We start from the raw sequence: 24,823 nt of genomic DNA on the forward strand, positions 1-24,823 counted from the left end.
TGAGCAGAAAAAGTGGGTGCTCAGTTGGTCTTAGGTTCTTTTTTCTCTGGAAGCAGCCTTAGGCATTTAGTTGACTTTTCTCCACAGTCGACTCTCATTTTCCTACAGCTACTTTAAACTATGTGTCAATGACTTTACTTCTCACATTACTGGTAGCATATCTCATTGCTTCATGAAATACTCTCTGTTAAGCAATCAGAAGGAATATCTTGGGATGGTTACTATAGAAAAAATTTAAATTAGATAGGAGCCAGAGTCAAAAAATTAAAGAGTTCTGTCTTTTATTTATCTTTAAACTCATACAAATAAAGCCAGTTAGAATTCCTGTCTTTCAAGTTAACAAAATAGTTTTCTTAACTGTAAATTTCAAATATAAAAGCCTTTGAATTAGATCCATTGCTGTGCGAAAGTGTGAAAGTAAGCTTGTCGTTACAGAGCAGTCAACAGTAATTTCCGCCTTTTTAATTTGTCATGCTTCTTTTATTTTCTGACATATTTTTAACAGAATAAAATAATACTCTCAAGTGAACCCTAGGAAAAGGCACAGCAACCAGAACAGGTACAGGTTTTTAAAGGGAAAAAACTGCCATGCAAGTATGACATACAGTAAGCTGCTATCAGCGGTGGAATACAGCAGTTTCCATTCCTGGCATTAATTTTGAAAGGTTGCAGTGCAATGTCCAGAAAAGACTAAATCAGAAAAATTGTCCGGACAACTACATCAGGCAGCAAAGAGTAGCAACTCTCAGAGACATATGGATTACGCCAGCAGCTTGCGGCAGCAGGGAGGAGAGAATGGAAGGGAGGAGGATTGAGACTGCCACCTGAAGGACAGGTCATCAACAATGATGAGCGGAATCATTCAAGAGCTGCAGCAAGACATCCAACGTTTCCTTGAGAAGATGCCACATATGAAGATTTGGGATTAGTGAGGTACTATGAGATCCTACAGAGCTACAGTATCCCAAGGATCCACCACAAATTCAGACATTTGGTGTTAAATATCAAAACAGCAATACTGCACTGTATAGCAACATCAGACCATGTCATCTTGTCATTACAGTTTTCAAGAACATTGAACTCTCTTTACAAAGGTCACAAGATGTAGCCCATGATTAATTCATTCTCCCGAAAATGATTTCATGAAATTGCTGTGTACAACAGAGTGAACAAATAAATGGAAAAATGCCAGAGCCAAAAAGGAGCATGCAAACACAGAAGCTCACATGACAGCATGGTTAGGCATTACACATACCGGGGAAAAAAAACACGGTTTTGATGTGTCAGACTCCTAAGAAAAACCAACACAGAGAGAAACAAAGAGATGAAAATCCTGCCTTGCCTAATTTATTTCCCCTAATACACTGCATGACAGGGAAACAAATTTCATTAGGAGTCCAGTTTAAGTTCAAACCAAACCCATCTTTTCTGAACTTGTGAAAACCTCTGCGATATATGGCACTGTCATAAAGTTACAGCTACTTTAGACAGAAATGCTACTGTAAAAGAAGCACAACATAACCAAATTTGCATGTACTTTTATTTGCCAACAACTTATAAAAGAAATGCAAGATGCAAAGATCTTCACTGTTCTACTGAACGCAAGTTATAGCTCTATATTAAATACGTCCCCTTTTGTAAAATGCAAGGCCCGCAACAGTTAGATAAACACACACACACACACATCTTCAGAGCCGCTTGTCCCATATGGGGTCACGGGGAACCGGAGCCTACCCGGCAACACAGGGCGTAAGGCCAGAGGGGGAGGGGACACACCCAGGACGGGACGCCAGTCCGTCGCAAGGCACCCCAAGCGGGACTCGAACCCCAGACCCACCGGACAGAAGGACTGTGGTCCAACCCACTGCGCCACCGCACCCCCTCAGTTAGATAAACAGTGGCTGCTTAAAGTCAGCAAGAATAGCCAAGAGCTGACAAACACAATCATCTAGATTCTTGAAGAAAATATACTTGAGATGGAAAGCAACTGTGTTCACGGGTTCAAAAAAGAATCAGTTGGGCCAAATATACAATCCTTATAACTTGGACTTATTACACACACTGAGAAAGTCCTTTTTCTTTGTTAGGGTTAGGTGCACGGACAGGTCACGGACACTGATTTAATTTACCAACTTTCTTCAAAGTGGTTGCGGAGCTCTATGTATTCTGCATTGGCTCCAACGATATGCACAGCATTTCTGAAATGCAAGAAGTCTCTGTTCGATGAGCAGCATCTTGTTCGGATGCAGTTCCTTCTGAAGCTATCAGACCCTCAGTGGGCCAAAAAAAAAAATAAACTCACAAACCTTAAAAAAGTGAGCACTACAGTCACGTTCCCAATGGAGGCCAGCAAGAGCAACTTATCTGATACAACTCCTGGAGATCCGATGATGAGCCCTGATGCCATCAACTTTGAATTCCTCCTCTGGCTGAAAGTCAACATTTCATTTTTCAAGGTAACTCCAATGGTCTCAGATGCTTTACGGTAGACAGATTTCTACCCATCCACTGCTCGAACAGAATTAGATGGAGGGTTCGGCACACTGACAAAACTGCAGCTCAAGGGGGACTTCAAGATCTCGTTTGAAAAACACTACTGAGATTGAAGTGAGTCTAAATATTGACAGTTCAACGCAAGTTCCCGACCAGGGCAGAAAGAGAAAGTTACTTGAACGGTAAGAGGACAGTGAAATGCATATGCATCATTAATGTCAAAAAGATGCTCAAACTGTGCAGAAGTACTACAGTGTGAAAGTGTACCATATACTCCAGGATGAAATAAAGATGGTTTGGTCAGGACACGGTGAAAACACACAAGAAGAAAGACTTGGTCCACTACATATCCTCAGATTCTGCAAACTAGAGGGGCGCATTCAGCACTAAAGCTAACAAGGCAATTCATAGCAATCCGAAGTCACTATGATCTTTACGGTTTTTAAATGTGGCTTATAGGAGGAAGACAAACTGAGGACAGAGCTAAATGTCTATAACTCAGCTTTCTCAGCCACACTATCTAGTCTAGTCTTAATCATAGCCATCATTCTGAAAAAAGCAGTTGATAGAACATCTTTCCAGTATTTAGGGAAATGCTGAAAAAACACATTCAACTGGCAACAAGCAGCACTGAAGAAGTCCACATGGGGTCAGGAATATGATTAGATATCTCTATATAAAGGAAATAAAAAGTCAGGAAAGGACTCTACAGAATCTGCATCTAAGGTCATACTCAAGTGATGAATGTAAATTTATGTGGAGTCACACAGAACCATTTATGAATGAATCCAGAAATTCTTCTTCAAGTCATAAACTGGTTAAGGTAACAGGAGTGTATTTATATTTATAAAGTTATTTTAGGTACAGATGCAGTAAATCCGTGGGGAAGCAACCATAGATTTTCACAAAGATCAAACTAATTCAATGAGTAGTTTAGTAAGATTAAATAATGAAGAGGCCTAGTTAAATTGTGTAACATATATGACAAATAATATATAACAAATATGTAACAATATATGCACTTACATGCTGTAAAATATTTTCAATATTTGCATTACAGTACATTATAAGAACTCATGATGAAATGACAAAAAGAAAATGCTGAAAATAATATAAAAAAAAATTATCAGACACTGTAGCTTTTATCAGACCATGAAAATACTAATCTGCTTCTACTAAGTTCAAGTGACATCATGTGGGTTAGGGTTTCAAATTTTTCCAAATCTACTGGAAAAATGAATATCACTACTCTAGTTGCAATCAGAACTACTTAGGACTGCACTTCCCAAACAAACGAAAGACTTAGCAATTACAAAAACGTGTCAGATGACATGCTGTTGCAATCATTACTCCTGTCTTCAAAGTATGATAACAATTCCGTACTATTTTCATATGAAGATGAGAAAACAAATGCTGTTTTGTTTTTTTTTTTTGCATTTGAAAGCTTAGACATTAAGTTAAGTTAGTCCAAGGTTATAAAAACACTCTTACCACCAGTATTTTAGTATTTTTTTTTTTAGCTGGAGGTATTTCGAAACATTTCTAATTCGGTTATTTAAATATACTATTTTACAAGGGTTTAAAACAATAATTATATAATTATTTACCTACACTATAAGACAAACATCAACATTTCAGAAGAAGAGAATTTGAATTCCATACATTTTAACATTAAACAATCAACCAGCTGGATAACACATGTACAACACATGTCATTCAATGCCCCTCCATCATGGTTGTACACAGCTATTAATTTACCACGGTATGATGAAGCATGTAGGCAGCTTCTTCTTCACATGTATACTGTAAGCAACTGAAAAAAGCAATGGACATCCTTCTTTTCAGTATTGGCAATTTTTGCAGTTTCCATGGAGAAAAGCCAAACTATTCTGTGTACCATGTTATTTGGATCCACTGCTCAGAGCCCGAAATCACAAAATAGCAGTCAGTCTGGAGAATTACGCTAAGGTTTTCTGCGGTGCTTGTTCGCATTGGTACTGTCAGAAGCCAGTAAGTCAGCCATGCTTGATGTGATGTGTCTGTGTGGCTCATAATCGTGGCCATCATGAGCAGAAAAGGCGTAACTACCTCGAGTATCGGCTCCCAGTCTCTTCTCCTGCAGGCTCGCAGTCATCGTTCTGCTCTAGGAAGAGAGAACATATCCTGAACACATGGGCCGCACAGAAAACTCTCCGCCTTCTCCTGAATCTGTACCACCGCCCTCTGTAACACTCCTGCATGTTCTGCCCTAATTCACTCAAGGTGATCAACTTGGAGCGGTACTAATGTAAAGTACCGACATACCAATTTACAGTACAACAGTGTAATCTGAAGGCAGCCTTCCATGATGCACACCTTTTTCTACTTGGTTTTACCTGGGTTACTAAAAAAGGCTGTTTTTCTTTTTTCTTTTTCTTTTTTTTTTTTTTTAATTCCTTCACCAAAGGCTGCTAAAGACACGCAAATATCAGCATGTAACATTGATATTGCAATATTATATTTCTTCCAGATTTAAAACCTGAAAAATTAAGAAAAGAAGAATCAGTTCAACTGCATATACATAAGCACTGACAGTGGAGTGTATAGCCCTCCTAATTCTGATATGTTAAACTTGAACGTTGCATATGACAAAAGCAAAAAAAAAAGGTTAGGCTATATATTTTACCGTAACACAATCTCTCTGTCTCTGTATCTCTTTCTCTCTTGTGCACGCACACACACACACACACACACACACACACACACACACACACACACAATAACCCTGAACTTGGAAGAAACAGTAATTCACATCTTGAGCTCTTTAATACGCCCCTGACGGACTAAGGTCTACTTTCAAAGCTTAGAAGCCCTCAATGCCCAGGTTCCGTTGTCATTCCAGTATTGATCTGGCAGGAGACACAGGATACAGCTCAGCAAGAATGCAACTGTGAAGGCTCAGCTGATGGGGGAGGGGGGTAAACAAGCTATGTACCTCTCATGATCTTCCTCCTTATCTGCCAGATTTGTGGGAAAAAAAATACCGCAATGTAATTCTGACAGTTTTGTGCCACCGTTAACGCCACAGAAGAAGGAAAATGGCCAACAACCGGTCATTAACTTTACTTCTCAAAATCTCCAGATCAAACAGTTTGATTTAATACATGTTAATAGTTCCAGTCCAAACCCTGCATTTACACTCATAACTTGAGAAGGTGGTTTTGGCAATTTCTTTCAAGTCAAACCGGGATCCTGTGTAATGTGGACATGAAAGCAAATTGGGAAGCAGAGATCAGCTTGAAGTAGAAAAGGTTGCCTTCAAAAATACTTAGGTTTCTAATTCTTAACATAACTAAGGGGCGATAATGGTAAAACGGTCCGTATATGTGAACCCATTTTGTTCAGTGTGTTTCAGCTTGGAGCAAGATGCCTTAACCCCTAGCAATAATAAACTCCATGAGCAGTGCAGATTTACAATAGGCCATGGTGGATCACTGGTCACTGTCCAGCCTAATGAGTAGCAATGGAAACAATTTGCAATAAAGTGCTGACTGAGACTAACAGCCACATGAGGCCCGCAGAGGAGGATGGAGAAGCTCAGGGTGGGCCGCACGGTGCAGATTGCCTGTTAAGCGTTCCGAGATTCGGAGGAAATGAGCCAAGAAGAAGGGCAAACAAAGTATTCCGGAAGACTCCTTCATGGATTTCGCACTGAGCGCAGAAAGATTTCATAGCTAAACCACTGACTAATTATTTACATTCCGAGGAAGAGGAGGAGTAGAAGGCCGCTGCGTCCTTCAAGCTTTCGTAGCATTACTCATTATGCGCGTGGGGCCAAGTGTGGTCCAGGCCAACCAATCGGCCATTGGCGAAATTAGCTAGAGCTCCCCATGAACTACTGAGAACATGTGAGAAGAACAAGTGATGCACGTCCTTCAAAAGGCAGTTCATACCAGCCAAATAAAAATAAGGAAGATTTTCTCAAATAAAAGGCTATATTTAAAATTGTGCATTTAAATTTGATCTTTTTCACCAAGCAGCCCACTACAATTGATCATCGACACAAGGACCGGTGACACAGAAGGTACTTAATTGATACTTAGTTCACATTTAAATGAAATATTTAATAGAGTGCTGTTCGAAAGTATGTAAAGCCCGAGTGTCACATAATAGGTGTGTAGTATTAGTTCCATATGTTGCTTTAGAGGAAAATGTGTGTAGTAGAATAGCAGAAGTAGAGCAGGTGCAAAAATAAGTGAACCCCAGGCTACACTGGTTAAACCAAGTAGGTAAGGAGAATCAGGTAGGTAAATCCTCATCTATTCATATTATAAGTTTATTTGAAGATGTAAGATTTAGATGTTATAAGTTTATTTTAATATTTTATCCAACAATAATGGTCATCCCTACAGGGTTTACATAATTTCAAGTGGCACTGTGTATGTTATCCATTTGGAGTTTTATAATATAGTCAAATACATTAAAGATAATTAATATCTGAGTTGCTGAAAGTAATACTTCCCAATGTTCGAAACCCTAAAATCGGACTCTCGCATCAAATCTCACAAAAAGTGTTGTGTTGCGGCTGATAAAAACCAATAGCTGGGAAGATATTTACAGGAATATTCGTTGCTCAAGCCTTGCAGTAGTTCTTGTCCTGCAGGTGAACTTTAGCAAAACTCTTTAAACTACGGCAGAGAAAACCAAAGCTCTGAGGACCGAGGTCAGGCAGGGTTGCCGGACCGCACGGTCAAAGTGGTGAATGAAATGAAGATTTTAACATAGTTTGTTGCCATAATCTGGCAAGGAGACAAGTAATCCACAGAGCTACAGAACAGAAAGTTTTGCCTACATTATGGATTCACCGTTCTAAAGTACAGGAGAATCACAAGAGAAAAGGAGATGGGAGGAGAGCAGGAGAAGATGTTAAATTAAGGGAGAAAGAAGGGAAAAACAGGAAAAAAAAATTATTACAGCAAGACAGTATAAAGACCACATTAGATGATGGGGAAAAAAACTGTGGTGCTAATATTTAACATATATAATCTTCACAACAGAAGCACCTGCAGAATCATTCTTGACACAACTGGTTCACTGTCAGGAACACAGCTAAACTACACATTCCAGTTCCCTTTCTCTTTTTATTCCACTTTTTTACAAGAGTTTAAAAAAAAAAAACAAAAAAAAAAGAACATCTTAAACAGAAGGCAGCAAAATGCTTTGTGTTATAACAATGAAATAATTTAAAAGAGCTCACAAAAAAATCTGCACGTCCAGGAATCTGCACGAATTTAGGAAGCCACACATACACAGTTATTTATGAAGCTGAATAATGAGGCGATCCGGATATGCTGCATATGCAGGTTCTGCACTGGCTAAATTAAAACCTAATTAATTAGATTCAATTCTATTACGAGGCAAATCCCACTCATCAATATACGGTACACAAGGTAAGGTCACACCTTGACCAAGCTTAGTAATTTTAAATATCAGGCAGACTTTTTTTTTTTTTTTTTTACTACTAATTTTTTTAAATATATTCATAAATCCTCCAGCATTTTAGTATAGTTTTTGATTTACCCTTGTATAAAAAAATGCTAAATATTTTCAGTAGTACTTAATATTTTCCAGGAAAACTGTAATGAATATTAGCGAGTGAACAAATATCTGCATTGCAATAAGCTGGGGGGAAAAAAAAAAAAAAATCTTGTTCACCGGCTGTGGCTGTGCTTTGAGTGTTCTGACATTAGAGTCAAAAGTAACAGGCATGTTAATTTTTATTCTCCTCCCTGTACATTGGCAGTTAAGTGCCATATTACTATCCTGTCATTTATAAGGGATCATGTCACAGTGCTTCAGGAACACTCCTGTGAAAGATCATCAGATGGTACAAAACAGCCGGGGAGACCCATGAAATATGAATGAAATTAAATATTCCCTATTCTGTAACTCCCTCACAAGAATCGTGGTAACACATCTGCGTGTGCATTTTTATTCTATTTGTACTACCCTACTACTCGCTACATTCATATAGCAAAGATGTATGTTCTATTTTAAGTGGGAGCTTTGGAGAGATACTGTGAAAGTAGCGCTGATCCGTGTGAACTTAACACTCTGAGCAGCCACGCTCAGAAATATTTATATCCGGCCATTACTCACTGTGTTGTTTCCAAGAAAACCACATATTTTCTGAGAACAGATTTCACTGTGGTTTGATGTCATTGAGTCATTAAGCAGATGCAAGGTAGCCGTGTACAAAGGTACAAAAACTATATGTGTTGCAGCGAACGGTCCAGCAGTTGTCAAGTCTTGTTCCACGTGAGAAAAGTCTCAGGATTATGCGCGCTGCATATATGTATGTACGTTCGCCGGAATATGGCTCCGAATATGAGCTTACTGGACGAAACCACGGACAGAGTCACGTAGGAGCAGCCTGTCGATTCCTTTGGAGGCCACCGCACACAGACAGAGCACCGAGAAAACACAGCAGCCCGTCCCGCACAGGTGTCTGCGGACCATACGCTCCCCAGCGCTGGAAGTGGGATTATAACACACCGACTTGCTCTGCGCACATTCTCGCCACTGTCAGATGCAAAATTATTCCGCCCCCTCGCACACACGCACAAAACCTTCCTCTACCTTCCGTCCACAGTGGCCTTCTGGACTAAATAATGAAGGAGGAAAAAAGAAAAATGTAGTGGCTACTGGGTTTAAAACACCCTTCCAAATCACAAAGCAAAGGGGTCTGCAATCCATTCCAGTTACAGCAATTTGGGATTCTGGGTTAAATATTCCCACGTATGACAAAAGAGCACAATGAAGAAAGAGAGCATATATGTACGTATATATGTATATCCGATATTACAGCAATTTTCACTACTTAAGGTTAATGAAAAGAAATAGGAAGACTCACTTAATAGCTTGTTCACTTTGGCAGGCACACTGTTCTCACTCTGCTTTACTTGGGTTCATGCTGCTTCAGAGAACAAAAATCAATACGGTTTTAACAGCACACAGGAGAAAGGGAATCCACAACCCGTCTTTATTGAGTAATTAAACACCCATTACAGTCCCAGGCAGCAAAACAATAAAGTTGCCAAGTCTTTCCAGGGAAAATTCTGCAGTGATTAATACCCCGAGAATGCATTAAATAAAACTCCTCAATAAAATTAAGAACTAGGGGTTTGCTATCAAAGGCCTGATGGTGCCTTGGCTTCCGAAGAATCTTAAGGTTGATCCAGGCCTTACAATGTTCCTTCGGAGACGTTCGAAAGATGCCAAACCCCTCCCCCTCACAAAATTCCCTCCATTTGCAGTGAAAAACGAAACCGGAAAGATGCTGCCGATTAAAATCACAACCAGAGGCCAACAAAAGTATTAAAAAGGATAAGTTTTAATATGTAACGTTCCTTTTTTTGTATCATTAATATTAAGATCCCTAAGGGCATGGATACAGAATAAACTTAAGAAAATAGCAACAGAATGCAGTCTCGATTTTATATAACCCATTTCCCTACTTAACCGTGCGTTCTCATTTCAGATGTGGGCCCATATGGATCAGCTGTAGATGTGTGTCATTCGCTCTTCGATACAACATGCGTTACTGTTCAAAGCTCCATTAATCGAGACTCTACATGAGAGTGGACATGTACATGCACTGCTAATGGACATCTGCTGCTCCGAGTCTGCCTGCTGAATGCTACTGGGCCACCCCCTCCCTCATCATTAAACATGACCTGTATATAAGTGTATATATATTATATATATATATATAGCTTTGGTGTATTTATTTATTTATTAACACTACTACTACTACTACATTTGTTTTATTTTATTTATTACTACTAATACTACTATTATTTATTTATTTATTTTTATTTTTTTTTTTTAATAATGAACATCGAGCACACAGTTACATGTAATCCTGTTCGGATTCGATAACCACATAACTTTTATAAAATAAAACATAGCGATATTAACATAAATTTGAGTGCCTCAAATCCCTTATGTTGTGATGTTATTCTTCGGAGTTCATGGAATATAAGCAACCGAGAGCTCACGGTTCACTCGTCTGTAATGGCTATTTTAGAATGTACAATGGCAGCATCTATCCCTGAGGTGATTTCATGATGATGAACAGAAACGAAGTGTCAACCCACATATATCCATAAATCCTCCAGGATAACGCTGAACTCTTTAACATGGCAATCTTTTCTTCTCTCTGTTTTAAATTAATTTAATTCCACACGGACAAAAGTCTGAACCATTAAATCAGTCTCCTCCCTCCCAAGAAACTCGTGTCCGCGCAAGATACTGCTTTTCCAGCAATACCTTTAATCGCTGGTCAACACATCAAACTTGCCATTATGGTCAGGATGCAGTTTTCTCGTGACACTTCAAATCTCTCCACAAAACTTGGCAGTAAATTGTATTTTACACCCCTGCTCACCACCATTACCGAAAGCATCACTAATGCCATAACATTCAGATCATACAGTTCAGGATTTTCAGTCCCAGAAGCAACAAAGCAGCAAAGTCCACTGCACTAAAGAAAGACACAATACTTAGCAGTCCACCAAAAATAATGTTAACATGACACAACTGGTTGTTCGAACAGAAAACGGAATTGAAATAGCATCCGTTCAAATATTTCCGCTTTCGGACTGAAGAAACCGCGAGCTTTTAAGGCTCTTCTACGGCAACATACACTGAGATTTTAGCTGTCATTGCTCGCTCCGCCGTGTCTGAGTTGCTATGATGTATTAGAACGTTCCAGGCGTTCACATTCACTTCCGTTTCAACAGAGCTGCCCCGACTCAGCGAAAATGCAGTTTGGTCGCTTTCATTTCAGCACCTAAAGAAACGTAAGTCATTTCATAATTTGCTGGGAAGAGCACTTAGGTATTTATCCTTATTCAAGTACAGTGTTGTTGAACAAGGGTGCATACACAGAACACAAATTAAATAAATAAAAATCCCAGAGCAAGTCAAGATACTCAAAAGGTCCTCAAGGGCCTCATGTGAACAAACCCCTTGAACCTGCAACACCCACCTGGTCAACAGCTTGCAGCAGGCCTGGGTCAGAGGTAACCAAGGCCAATGGCTCTCCATGACATGACCTTACTTTGGGGTACGAGCTGGAAATTCAGCACACATCCAGCACTGGCGGCTTTCTTGGTCACGTGTAAGAAGCAGCGGTACAAGAAAACGCGCAGGGGCACCAATAAGAGTAGCAGCGGCTATAACGCAGTATCAGCCAGCGGTTCTAGTTTCAATCTTCTCGGCGCATGGAGTAGAGCTGTGCGAGTGTGTTCTGTTGATAACCGATATGGATTAGACGAGTGGTAGGACACACAGTAGAGTTATGTGCTATTTATGGGCGTTTGTGTGAGTGGGTGCCATAATATTACGTGAAATGAGCTTTGATTTGCTAGAATTCCAACATCTCTCTCTAAGTATTAAAAATCTAAATGTTAAGACAAGAAAATTGTAAAGAGTTGGGTTTCACACTTTTCTGCATTTCACTAATCTTTGCTTATTCATTTGAGCTTGTGAATGTAAATTTACTGTAAACAAAAGTAAACTGCGAGTACTTGAAACTACTGGCTGAGTTTGGTTGGTTTAGTTTTTAAGATGGGGATGCAGTGAAAAATACAGGCTGAAAACTATGCAATTATTCATGAGTTATGTTAATCCGATTCTTTACAGCACATACAGTGCTGATTAAAAGTATGTGACGCTCGTGTCCAATGGTTTTACCACGAAATGGTTATTTAATGACAAGCAGTGTCTCTCGTCTGACATAATAGGTGTGTAATGACCAATTCCACGCTGTTGGTTTAGGAGAAATCATGTGTGTAGCAGAAACACGGAAGTAGTCCAGATGTAAAAATAAGTGAACCCCGAGTTACACTGGTGAAACCAAGTAGGTAAGTATATTTTCATTTCATAAGTTTATTCTAATATTTTATATAAGAATAATGACCATCCAAATAGGGGTCACACACTTTCAAGAAGCACTAAATTACACCTTCTTTAATGTTAAAAGGCAGCACTGAATTGATAATACTTCGAGTACTCCCAGTGTATGCACTGCATGTCCTCATATTTTTTTATATATCCAATCATCCATTATCAATAACATACCGTGCAATGCAGTGCGACAGTGGTCCGGAACCGACACCGGAAGAGTAGGGCATGAGTCAGGGTACACCCAGGACAGGAGGCCAGTTTCATGACATACAGCAATCGCTGCCATTAACAATAAACTCGCTGATTATGTGTGCCGTTTGATTTATTCCAACGAAAACATTGCTGCGTTTTTGGAATTTTTATTTCATTTCGCAATTTATCAAAACCGTTGAACCGTTATCTGAAAAACAAACAAATTCCTGGCTCAGTTTATCATTAGAGATTAAAAGTTTGTAAACAGACTGACGAAATCATCATTTTAGGCAAATTCTTGTCGTACAGTTTGGGATTCGACAATGTCAGGAACTGTTCTCCAGCTAGATATTCCTTTCTAGCCAAGTTTACGAGAGAACAACCATTTAGATAGTTCATATGGCTGACGTGGTTTGGGTTTAATAAGCGGAACCACAAAACCTCATTGTGCAACAGATCCAAGCTGGATGAGCAGCTGCAGGAAATGCAGCAGATCAGCTGTGTGTACAAACATGTACTACTGCGCACGCAGTGTGGAAATGTTTTCACGCAGAAATATTTAGTGCTTTATCTCAATTCCATCTGAAAATCACTAGCGATTCAACACAAATGAAAACCATATGTAACAGGGCACTGGCTCGGATAATCATTTTAACTGTCAGATTTCTCATTGTTTTCGCTGCCACAATTATTTCAGAACACCTGTTAATTATGCGGCCACATTTTACCATTGTTTACTTTTTGTCCGTATCAAAACATTTAATTAAAACGATACCTACATGTGGAGGCGCCTAATGTGCCATATTTTCAGGCTCTTCTGTCAAATTAGTAAATAAATTAATATTAAGGGAGGAAGCGTCACGTCACACGCTTTCTGCACGGGTTCACAGAGCAACGGCTGCAGGAATATAATTCAAGATACTATTAATGCTATCAAGACCAAAGGTAAATTCTCGCTGCATTTTTCAAGCGAAGCAGTGGCCATACATCAGACAGAAGGGCGCCAAGTAAAAAGACACGTGAAGGGTCACGCGAGACCCGAGCACGCGGCCCACATAATGCATATATGCATTGAAAAAACTGTCCGTGCCATATGCTGTCAGTCGCAAAGCACCACTGTCTTCGCAGAGCGTCTCTCCGTCTCATTGAGACGGCGGAGTGGAGTGGAGTGGGGTTGGGTTGGGTGAGGTACGGTGGGGGGGGGCAAGGACGTCGAGGATCCACAGTCCTTTGTCTCTACGGCGGGGGCCAGCGCGTCTCCGAGCGGAGCGGCCGACAGCTGCCTCCACTCTGTAAAGCGGCCAAACCTGGATCACGGAGAGACTTGTCAGCGCGCAGAAAAACACAGGAGGCCAACACAGCCCGCTGCCATGAGGCGAGAGGGACGCAGCAGACAGGCAGCACACGAGAGAGCCTCCTTTGGGCATTCCTTTCACCGCTCCCAGGATGGCAACAAAAAAAAAAAAACTGCACTTAACATATCTGCTTGAAAATGACAGCGATGGGTTCATCTGAGCGCAGCTTTGTTACCACCGGGGATATGAGGATACTGCTTCTGAGCATCATTCGGAGAAACGCATCCTTCGGCACACCTTTAAATGGAAAGTACATGTAGGGATCACGAGTGTGTGATGTGTCCTCTACCACAGTCCAAATCTCAGACGCTTTTGTAGTGGTGTTCTGAGCAAAAAAAAAAAAAAAAAAAATCAATTAATAAGGTTCCTTTAAATATCTGCAGTAATTTGCTCTCATAATTCCCACGGGAAAGGAACTGTCACACATCCGCGTTCATGCAAGGCAGGTGTAAACGACCATCGTTTTCTTCTTCTCCTTTATTTTTCTTTTTTGAACCCGTCATTGAGCAGCCCTTATGTAAATAAATGGGAGCACCCTCAGAGAAAGTTGCATCAAAGTGCCGGTTTGTCACGTCACTTGTCATAGCCCTAAAACTGAGAGCGGAGCGTAACGTGGGCTGTTTTCCGTAATTGCAATTCTCCCCTTCATTATGCCTTTGTCAGGAGCTATTAAAACAGAAAGCTGGATTAAGACAAAACGCCCCATTATGTGTGTAATGGATAACATCACATACAACTGTCAATTAGGCAAAACGAGTTTCTTCGGAGGTGAGGCCACGGAACAGTGATGGGATTTTATTCCATAATTAGAATTCCATCAGACTGCTGGCTGCCAGGTTTTTTTTTTTTTTTTTTTTTTTTAATATAAGAAGCAGGGTTGCTATATATGAAAGGCTGTGTCAATCACCAACTAAGCACATTTCTGCCGCGCTCCTTCCTGCTATTGATTTACCAAAGAAACATCTGGATCCCATGCACACTGTGACAAGCTTGGGTAAATCTGTTACTCGCATCATTTCACCTGGAATGCAACATGTCATCATCCTGCATATCTTACAATATTCTACCTGTGGACATATTTTTGCTCTCTTACACAAGACCAACAGAATAAATGTTAATCCATATATGGCTGTGAAATATATGTATATTCCAGCATGATTAAGAAATACATTCCACTGTCAAGTACTAGTTACCAGCCTATATTGAAAGATTACGCTGCATTTGCTGTCCAGTACACCTGTAAGCTAAACATTTAGTAGACATTGGAAATTCAATGTGAAATCTGTTCACCTGAGAAACTGAGTAACACAGAGGCTGTGAAATGCACATGCAAATCAAATAAGCAAGTTATATATATATATATATATATATATATATATATATATATATACACACTACTACTATATACAGCATATACTACTATATGCAGTATATAGTAATTTATTTATTTTTTATTTTTTTTTTTAAATTTCCTTCTGATTTATTACACAACCCAATAAGTCACTCCAAACTGAAATGTCAGGGATGCCAGTATCTCTCAGCGAAATCAGACTTCTTGATCGTTTCTGTTGGGCCTTCATGCCTGTCTTCATTTCATGTCCGCTTACTCCAGACAACAGGGAAAAAGTTCAAAAACTGAGATACTTTAATGTCTCATATCACGGCCGTCTGAAAGACCTTGCTCACTGAGATCGTACAACACGTTTGATTAATATCTAATGTTAATTTTTCCCTGGAAACGGAAAAGGAAAGAGCCCTGACACTAATTGGGTATATAAGCTGCCATTAAAAAGTAACCATAATAGTTTCTTACCAACATTTACTTGACTTCTGTCAGTTCTGGACCAGCAGAATACACTGCTGTAGTAAATTGTAGCCATGAGATGCTGTTACTTCTCTCAAGATGTTATTAATTGATATATCAGGCCCTAGGAAATCACATTTCTTTCAAGGCTTATGCTTTGTTTATCTAGTGGATCGCACCATTTCCGCAAACAGCAATGTAAGTGGTATTCTTGATGGAAAAGATGAAAAATTGCATTTAAGAGCAATCAAACACAACCGCACGTACTGATCGTTTCTTACGGGACTTTTTTTTGTCCAGCGAGCCAGCCCTATAAATCTTCTGACAGACTACCACAAGATATCCTTCCCCTCACATGTCAACATGGAAGACATCAAGAAAAGTGGGTGATGACAGAAGAGTAGTCCGTCTGTCATCGAATGCCGTCCAAAACGCAGCCCCAAGCTTCTCCCCCTTCAGATTGCAATCATAAGTGTAACAACGTCAGGGATAAATGGAGCTGCCGTGTCATATAACATTTCTTATCTGAAAAGCTTACAGGGAAATCAGGTGTAATGCAGGCACTTCCACAATACACTTTCTACTTTTAAAGGGCTCTTAATGGACCTGAACGCATGTATGAATACAAACAAAACTGCAGAATTAACCGTTTCCAGACTTATATGTTAACTAAAGCATGACATAAAATGAGCATCCATAAATGTGTCTAAATACGTTGAATATGTTTTCTGATATGAACATTTGTTAAATGTTTAAAGTACGGTAGCTCGGTCAAAGGTACAACTGCAGATTTCCCATAATTGTACACTACACTCGAGCCCTTAGTTCAGCTTCTTTGCATAGCCTCTTCCTCTAGAAATATTATACCTGGTTTTCAGGTGCTTCAAAATGTGGAAAAAAAACACGCCTCGATTTGCAGGGTTTCATCTCATAAACTGTGACATTATATTCACTTATCTTCAGGACGTATGTGTTGGCAACAGTCAGGACAGCACAACATACCGAATGTCAGCAATACATACATCATCAAGATATGTGCATATAATGTGACAGCTTATGAGTGGGAGCACTCGTTGCCTGGAAATTGAGCAGAACAATTCCATCCTCCCGCTCCAGCAAGGAAAGCGCTGGAAATTATTCCTGCAGATCAACAGGAAATACCAAGTTCTGTGGACTTCACAAAACAAGACCATCTCTGAAAATAAATGATATGAACTTTGAAAGAATACATATCTGTCTGGCTACAACAATGGACCCACATTGAAGTATGCGCTGCAACAGGAAGTGCTCTGCAGTACAGGCTGTTTCAGGAAGTTTAAAAATGTGTTTTTCCCCCCACAATGCATCAAAACTTGTTTTCAAAAGAGATGAAAAAGGAAAATGCAAGTGCAAAATCATGCTTTCCCTCGCAAAGCTTAGAAGTAGTAACTCTTGTTGCTTTCTCATAGCTCACATCTATCTCAAGAGAGCTGTCAGACCACGCAAATGTTACGACACAAACATTAACGTTAACTTTCTATTGAGCACATTCAACACAAAAATCCTATTAAAATTGGTTCTACACAGAAAATGTGTTTCACATATGGGCATACAGCTTGTACGACACTCTCCGACAACATGAACAATATTTAAGAGAAAAAAAAACCACATCTTTTGTTTCACCATCCACCTACAAAGTCCATTTAAGTACAGTTTGCTCTTTAATGGAAACTGTATCACAGACACTTTTTCTGGCAATAAATATCTTGTTTTGCCATCTGAATTATTTCCTCTTGCAAAACTGCCAAAAGCAGGTTATTCCATTAATCAAAAACTTCTAAAATTCAGACCAAATGAAAATACATCAAAACGTTATTAAACATATCTCTATTTCTTTCATATAGCATTTTAGTAGAGATAACTGCCCCCACCTAAAAAAAAAAAAAAAAAAAAATTTAAAAAATAGCAGCATTAAAATTGACTTTTATGTCAAATGTCTCAGTGCTCTTCACATGACTTTGTTCATTGCACTTACAGGCTCTGCAATAATTTTCTCACTCAAAAAGCAAACAGAGTCTATGCACATCACAAATCAAATGTCATACACTCATGAGTCAAAGCCAACAATCATGTAAGACAATTAACAACATTTAAGCACGGTATGGCTCTGATATTTTGTGTCCAAGGCAGCAATGCATGCAATCAGCGACAGTACGAACACTGGACTTGTTGCTGTATCTATACTGATTATACCAAATCAGCATTTGTGTGGAAAATAACAGTGACAAGAATGTGCAGTCTGGATTCATGGGACACCAAGTACTGTAGTGTTTGGGTCTACTACCTAATATGAATCTAAAGGAAGGTCCTTAGTTTGAATCCCCCTGCTCCTCCTGTAGTGCTCAAGTTGGTCAAGGTACTTACCCTGAATTGATACAGCAAGAAGACCCTGCTACATAAAAGACTAAATCATGGTAAAACTGATTACCTGACATTGTAAGTCCTTTTGGACAAAGGTGTCAGCTAATTAAAGGCTATTATTATTATTATTATTATTATTATTATTATTATTATTATTAATTGTAGTCCTCGTCAGTCAGTGCGATCTCATTGTCCAGCTCCATGCCCACTTCCAGCCCCCCTGGGTTTAATGAGTAAAAAAACATTTAATTCTCTCTCCGGCGTCCAGATAGCGGAGATCCAAGCTGCTCTCCGTTTTGCCCCGATTTAAAAATGTATAAAGGCGATATAGCGGCTCGTCGGAGGCTGGGGGACCAATCTCGTGTGAATATATATTGGAGCTTTAACATGCGCGCGGGGGGAAATGTGCCATGTGGTAATCACATCCCCCGCGCCGCGCGCGCGACTCCGCGCGCTCCGCCATCAATCCCGCAAAAGCGCTCATTCGCCCCGCAAATTATGCGCATCGAAAACAAGTAGGAACGCAACGCCGCTCGCTCCCTGTCCATCCTCATATGAGAATCCCATCAAATCAATAATTTATTTTTCTTTATTTGTTTTGGGAAAGTGCTTCCGCGGATGTAATGGATGACAGCGGCGCACGCCGCGGATTCACTGCGTTTAATAACATTTTTCAATGAAAGTCGGAAACATTTCCGCAAACTCCACACCACTATGAATAAATCATACGAATAATAATAACTGAGCTGGACACAAGGACAGGATGTAAACTAATAGCGAAAGAGAAACGCTATTAATGGCATGTTGTTTTTATTCTAAAATGGGGCTATGATTGGGTTTTGCGTGATCGATAAAGACCAAAGTTCCTCCTATTTCATTCTTTAGTCCGACGGCGCTCCCAAGTAGCGGAAATTTCCCAGTTTTACATCTCAAGCAATCAAAACGGAGCAGAAAATGTCTGGAATGTATTTTCCACATATTGTCAATTTTGTCAAATGTGCAATTTATTTTCTCTACCGACACAACACGATGCGCCCCGCGCAGCATACAAATCCCCGAACGTTACATTTCTGTACATTTACATGGACTGCGGTCGGGCTGGAAATTTAGATATAAAAACAGATCATAAAGACCAATGCAACATTTCTTGCTGCATTAAGATGAAAGGGGTGGGGGGGGTGGGGGTGGGTGGCTGAATGGGAATGTTGATGCTGACAAATTCCAAATGCTAGGATTTATCTGCAGTTTCCCAATAGTTGCGAGACCCACTGACCCCCCCCCCCCCCCCAAAAAAAAAAAAAAAAAAAAAAAAAAAAAAAAAAAAAAAAAAACGTGGCACCCTACCCCCCCCCCCCCCCCCCCCCGGGAGGGACACGGACCATAGCAGGAGATGAGCAGGACAATGATGAGGATGGAGAAGGAATGAACAGCAAAGATGACACTGAAGATCCACATCACTGATCAGTTCCACCCTTGAACTGTCCACGTCCACGAGGCACTTTGTCCAGCTCTCCGGACACCACATCGCTACCGCGCTGACCCCTCCACTTCGCACACGACATCCTTGCAGATGCACCCCCCTCCCCCCCCCCCGCCACGAACACCCCGCATCCTTCCTGCTCCCCTGGCAGCGACCTGCTCCAACTTCCAAACCCCGATCAATGCCTGGACTTCTCATCACTAGGAAAAAAAGTTACTTTTAAACAGCCGCAACTTCACATGTCTCGCGGAATGACAAACGCAGAGCGCTGCAAAGTGATCCGCGATCATCCTTTTTAACCCTGTGCGACCCCACACCAAAGCATCGCTGTATCAGTGGTGCATGGGGTGCATGATGTGAACGCGCAGCTGCTGCCGCTGCCGCTGCCGCTGCCGCTGAAGGCGCGCACCTGGATTGCGGGTTCACATGACGCGCCCGGGGACGTGCGGCGGGCTGTTAGGCGCAGATCCGCTCTCTTTCTCCAACTGCCCCCGATCCCGGGTTTTTACATGTGCAAACTCTTACCTGCTAAAGTGTGATGGGAGGCAGCAGCGTTCGCCGCTCAGGGTCTCATAGGAGAGCCGTATTTCCCGGAGAACGGAGATTCAGGGCGAAACGGCGATGGCCGTGTTCTGAAAGCATTCCAAGTTAGTGGAGGGAGAACCGAGCGCAGCCTCTGCCATGTTGGAATTTCAAACCCAAAACAGCTGCTCTGGGAAGAGCCAGCGCGCCTCGCACTGCGCATGCGTGGGCGGGGGAGCCAAATTCGAATGGCTTTGGACTCATGGACTCATCCCAAGTGGCTGGGCTTTTACGGGTGGTCGTGTCGCGCACTGCCTCCAGTCATACAGATAGATAGATAGATAGATAGATAGATAGATAGATAGGGTTTCATACCTCTGATTCGTTTTATTATTATTGGTTATATATTGCAGAGACTCAAATTACAGCTGCACTTTGGATTTGGCTGTCTTGTAAGTACTTCTTCTCAGGGTTTCACTGATTTATGCAAAACTCATAAAGTATATATATATATATATATATATATATATATATTCTGAGAGTAAAAATAAAACACTCCAGCCACCCTGTAGGAAATCCCTCAAAAATAATATGAATATTAAACTATGCAGCATAAGAGGCAAGATTTTTGAATCCATTCATCTGATTTGCTTTCAAACACACTGTACCAAAGAATATTTCCAGCACTATATTGTACTAGCTCTCTTATCCAAATGATTAATACAGACTTCTTCAGCTATTATAATGCAAGTGTAAGGATGCTGAAATACCCATGAAGTGAAATTGAGATATTTAACTAAAATGATCAGATTCTCCAATATGTAACAACTGGAAACAAGAGGTCTAATATAAACATCAAACAGGAATATCAATCATCACACAAATGTGAAATATTCACATTTCATAACACAAATGTAATCTATTTTATATTTTAAATGACTGTGAGTACAGAATTTTTGCCCATTTAACATAAAAGAACTATGAAGAAGTGAAATAACTCATTTTGGAAAAAAAAAAAGTAACACTTTACAAATACTATAATTTTACAAAAAAAGAGGAGTGCAGAAGCATAATTGTCAGTTGTTGATAACATAGGCACAGTAGGTCAGAAATAAATATATAACTATAATATATAATATTCTGCCTCTTCACACACACACACACTGTCTGAAACCACTAGTCCCGAATGGAGTCGCGGCGAACCGGAGCCTATCCCAGCAACACAGGGTGCAAGGCCGGAGGGGTACGGGCCACACCCAGGATGGGACGCCAGTCCATCACAAGTCTATCTGTTCATCTTAACTCTGTTCTGTTAATGTAGAAGCTGGATATCAGCAGTAAATTCTTAATCAAGGACATCAGGCAGCATAGTGACTAACCCTGCTGGCACTGAATCCAGATGTTTTTGGTTCAAATCCCACTTTCTCCTGTAATACCCTTGAGCAAGGTACTCACCTTACATTTGTCCAGTAAAAGTTACCCACCTCTAGAATGCCTCCACTCTTCTTGGCCCTGAAACAGTAAAGTTTGAGCGGTTCACAGCCAATGATCATTTCTGCTGACCAAATAATGTGATGTAGTTTGACCTTGTCCCTTATGCTGGCTTCCCCAGCTCAGACAGTTATGCCGGACGATGAGCTGATGGAGTCCAAGATGCCATTGTAGAATTAAATAAACACTCCTTGGACTACCTTGAATTTATATTTACTTGTCTTGAAAAAATAACTCCTTTGCTGCACAATTCTGCAATGGAGATGAAAATGGAAGATACAAATAAGATTTCTAGCTATGTTAAGGAATGTAATAGTTATGGCTTTATTATGGGCATAGCTACAAAATGAAACAACACATCGAAGCAAAGTAAATACTCCTGGTAACAAAAATAACATTTTATTTATACTTATTCAGATAACACTCAGCATTTGTGTGTAGGGGGGAGTCAAAGCTTTGGGTTCTATCCCTTTTCTGTCTATTTGTAATGGACGTACCGTAGCATCTTAATGGGGATAAGCTTGAAGAGAGCAGACTGTGGAGTACACACTGGTGAATCTTGCAGTAAAAGCAATGTGATTTGCAGTAAACTCCAGAGGGCTGACAGAGACACAGCAGAGGGCATAAACATTCCTTTCAAAATGGGTCTCTGCTGTGTGGAGTACAATCATGCGCAGAGCCATGCTGTTCACTGGCAATGACTTTGATAAATAACAAGGAACTCCCAGCACTGGCTCCAAACTAGAAGTTGTTCAGTTGCAGTTCTGCATTTGTCCTCCATTAATGTGTATGGAAGTGGCTTTAGCTGTAATCTGGCATTGATTGATTGGGCCTCAGTAAATCCCCACTCTGCTGGCGTTTTTGAAGCTGTGGTCAGGGTTGATCTTGGTAATCTACAGCAGATGGATGTACCTGCAGTCTCCTCTCTATGCACTTGTTGGGAAAAAAAACAGAATGACATTAATTCAAAGGGGCTGAATTTCTTGCTGTGGTTTCACCACATGATACAATGGGAAATAGGTGTCTATAATCAGCGTTGTTTCTAAGACCGGACGGTCAGTCCGGCAACAGCTGTCTGCAGACATGTCTATGAGTAATGCAAAGCTGTGTAAAACAAACAGCTGTAAAATGTCACATCAACATTTAATAATTCATTGGACGGTGTGCCAAAACAGTAAATTTCTAATCACTTGGTAAGTGAATTTTCCCAGATATCGATAACAAAATGGTATGATATAAGAATTATATTATATTATATTATATTATATTATATTATATTACGGGGGGACGCTGTGGCGCAGTGGGGTGGACTGGGTCCTGCTCTCTGTTGGGTCTGGGGTTCGAATCCCGCTTGGGGTGCCTTGCGACTGACTGGCGTCCCGTCCTGGGTGTGTCCCCTCCCCCTCCAGTCTTACGCCCTGAGTTGCCGGGTTAGGCTCCAGTTCCCCGTGAGCCTGTGTGGGACAAGCGGTTCAGAAAATGTGTGTGTGTATTATATTATGAAAATTAATATGATTGTTACTGGAACCATTGAGTAAAACTGTGGAATGAAAAAATACCTTTCTTTCTTTTTTTGTGGGTGTTTATCCTTCCTCACATATCTTGAACTCTGTTTACTCAAAAAGTGTATTGTCTATTTTCATTAAGCCACAAAACTGTTGCTTCTTTATTTTACCTGAAACATAAGGTTCCAATTTTCTGTATACATCATTTTTGCTATTAACAGATATCTTGCTGTTAACTGCCACTAACTGGGGTCAGTAATTTAATCTGGGTTTGCTTTACTTCATTCTTATTAAACAAGAAGGCTTCTTCTTCTTCTTCTTCTTCTTCTTCTTCTTCTTCTTCTTATTATTATTATTATTATTATTATTACACAGAAGCTACTTATAATTTAATGAGACCTATTGATTATAAGTTGGTTCTCTGAATGTACTTGCCATTAGCTGTCTATTTTTTAGCATTAGTCTTTTCCACCCTGATCTTCTGGAATAAGACAAATCATAATGAAGCCAGAATAACTGACATGAAATCATACCAAGTGACTCAGCTCTGACCAATTCAATGAACGCCTCTCATCAGGGAAGCCCTTAGGGGAGACACTAAAAAAGAAACAACAAAAGCTATAAAGAGATACGCTTTACGAAAAAATGTGTGAAGCTCAGAGTAAAAGAAAGACGAACACAAGAAAGATGCAGATACTTAGGTAAGTGATGTGAGATTTGCAGAACATAAGCCTGGTGCCCTCTGTTTGTTAAATAAGGCTAGTACAGCCATTGTGGAGGACACTGTAATGCAGCAGTGATGGCAGTGAATGAGCAGCTGCAATGCACTACTGTACAAGTGATGTCAAAACTGACTTCAGTGCTTCACAGCCACAAGTTATTTGTCTAAAAACAATTCTTTTCACTCATTTCACAGATTTGTTTTACTTTGGCTATATATTCTCATGAAAGGCTGAGCTCCCAAAGGAATAGCTATATTGTAGATGTCTGCACCACTGCTCTCCATCTTCTTAATATTTTTCAGCACTAAATGGCACAGTTCAAATGTACTAGTAATATACATTCACATCATATGTGTAATGTATATTCAGATTTGAGCACGGGGAAGGGCAGGGCTGATGAAATCAGATTGGCTGACTGCCCATGAGCTGCAGCAGCTCCTTCTCGTTTCACTCTCCTGCTGTCTCCCAGGACCCGTCCTGTCCGCACCGGGTGAGACAGGACCGCTGCCTTGATGGATTGTCAGGTTACTCCGGTAACCCCAGCCCCCTGAAGGTGGAGTGGACTGCCAGATGCATGGGATTTCCTACGAAGCACGTGCAGCCATCAGAAGAGCTGTTCTCACCTTCAGAGAATACATCACACTGGGACACGGTGACACTTTAACGGTGAAGGGCAAATAAGTCACATGTAAAAAGAATCCATCCAGTGTAGAGTGCTTAGACTAGGCTCTATAAGTGGAAAAGGCTGACGTCATTCTGAGGTTCACTCCATAGAGGTGTCCAGCAGCATGCCTCGGGGTCTTTAGAACCACCTCCATGTACTAAGGTGAGGGCTCTTGTGAAACTGCATAACTAATATGTGGCTCTGGGGGACTGGCAGCTACAGCCAATAGTCTGTTTGGAGAAAG

The 24,823-nt window shown here is 40.5% G+C and overlaps 1 protein-coding gene across 3 annotated transcripts in view; it reads right to left on the reverse strand.

Annotated features, from left to right (window-relative positions):
• LOC108920041 (fidgetin-like) overlaps positions 1-20,350 on the reverse strand; it is a 32,664-nt gene extending 12,314 nt beyond the window's left edge. The window contains exons 1-2 of one of the 3 annotated variants that reach the window (XM_018728494.2): positions 20,201-20,350; positions 4,582-4,636 (exon numbers count right to left, since the gene is read on the reverse strand). The gene's annotated coding sequence lies outside the window, so the exon portion shown is untranslated. Of the gene's footprint in view, positions 1-4,581; positions 4,637-20,200 lie in introns of those variants that run through there. The other 2 variants (XM_018728495.2, XM_029258126.1) reach the window with 2 other exon arrangements.
• Positions 20,351-24,823: the final 4,473 nt, after the last annotated feature.

The sequence above is a fragment of the Scleropages formosus genome, chromosome 14 (genome assembly GCF_900964775.1).
Source record: "Scleropages formosus chromosome 14, fSclFor1.1, whole genome shotgun sequence".
Lineage (NCBI taxonomy): Eukaryota > Metazoa > Chordata > Actinopteri > Osteoglossiformes > Osteoglossidae > Scleropages > Scleropages formosus.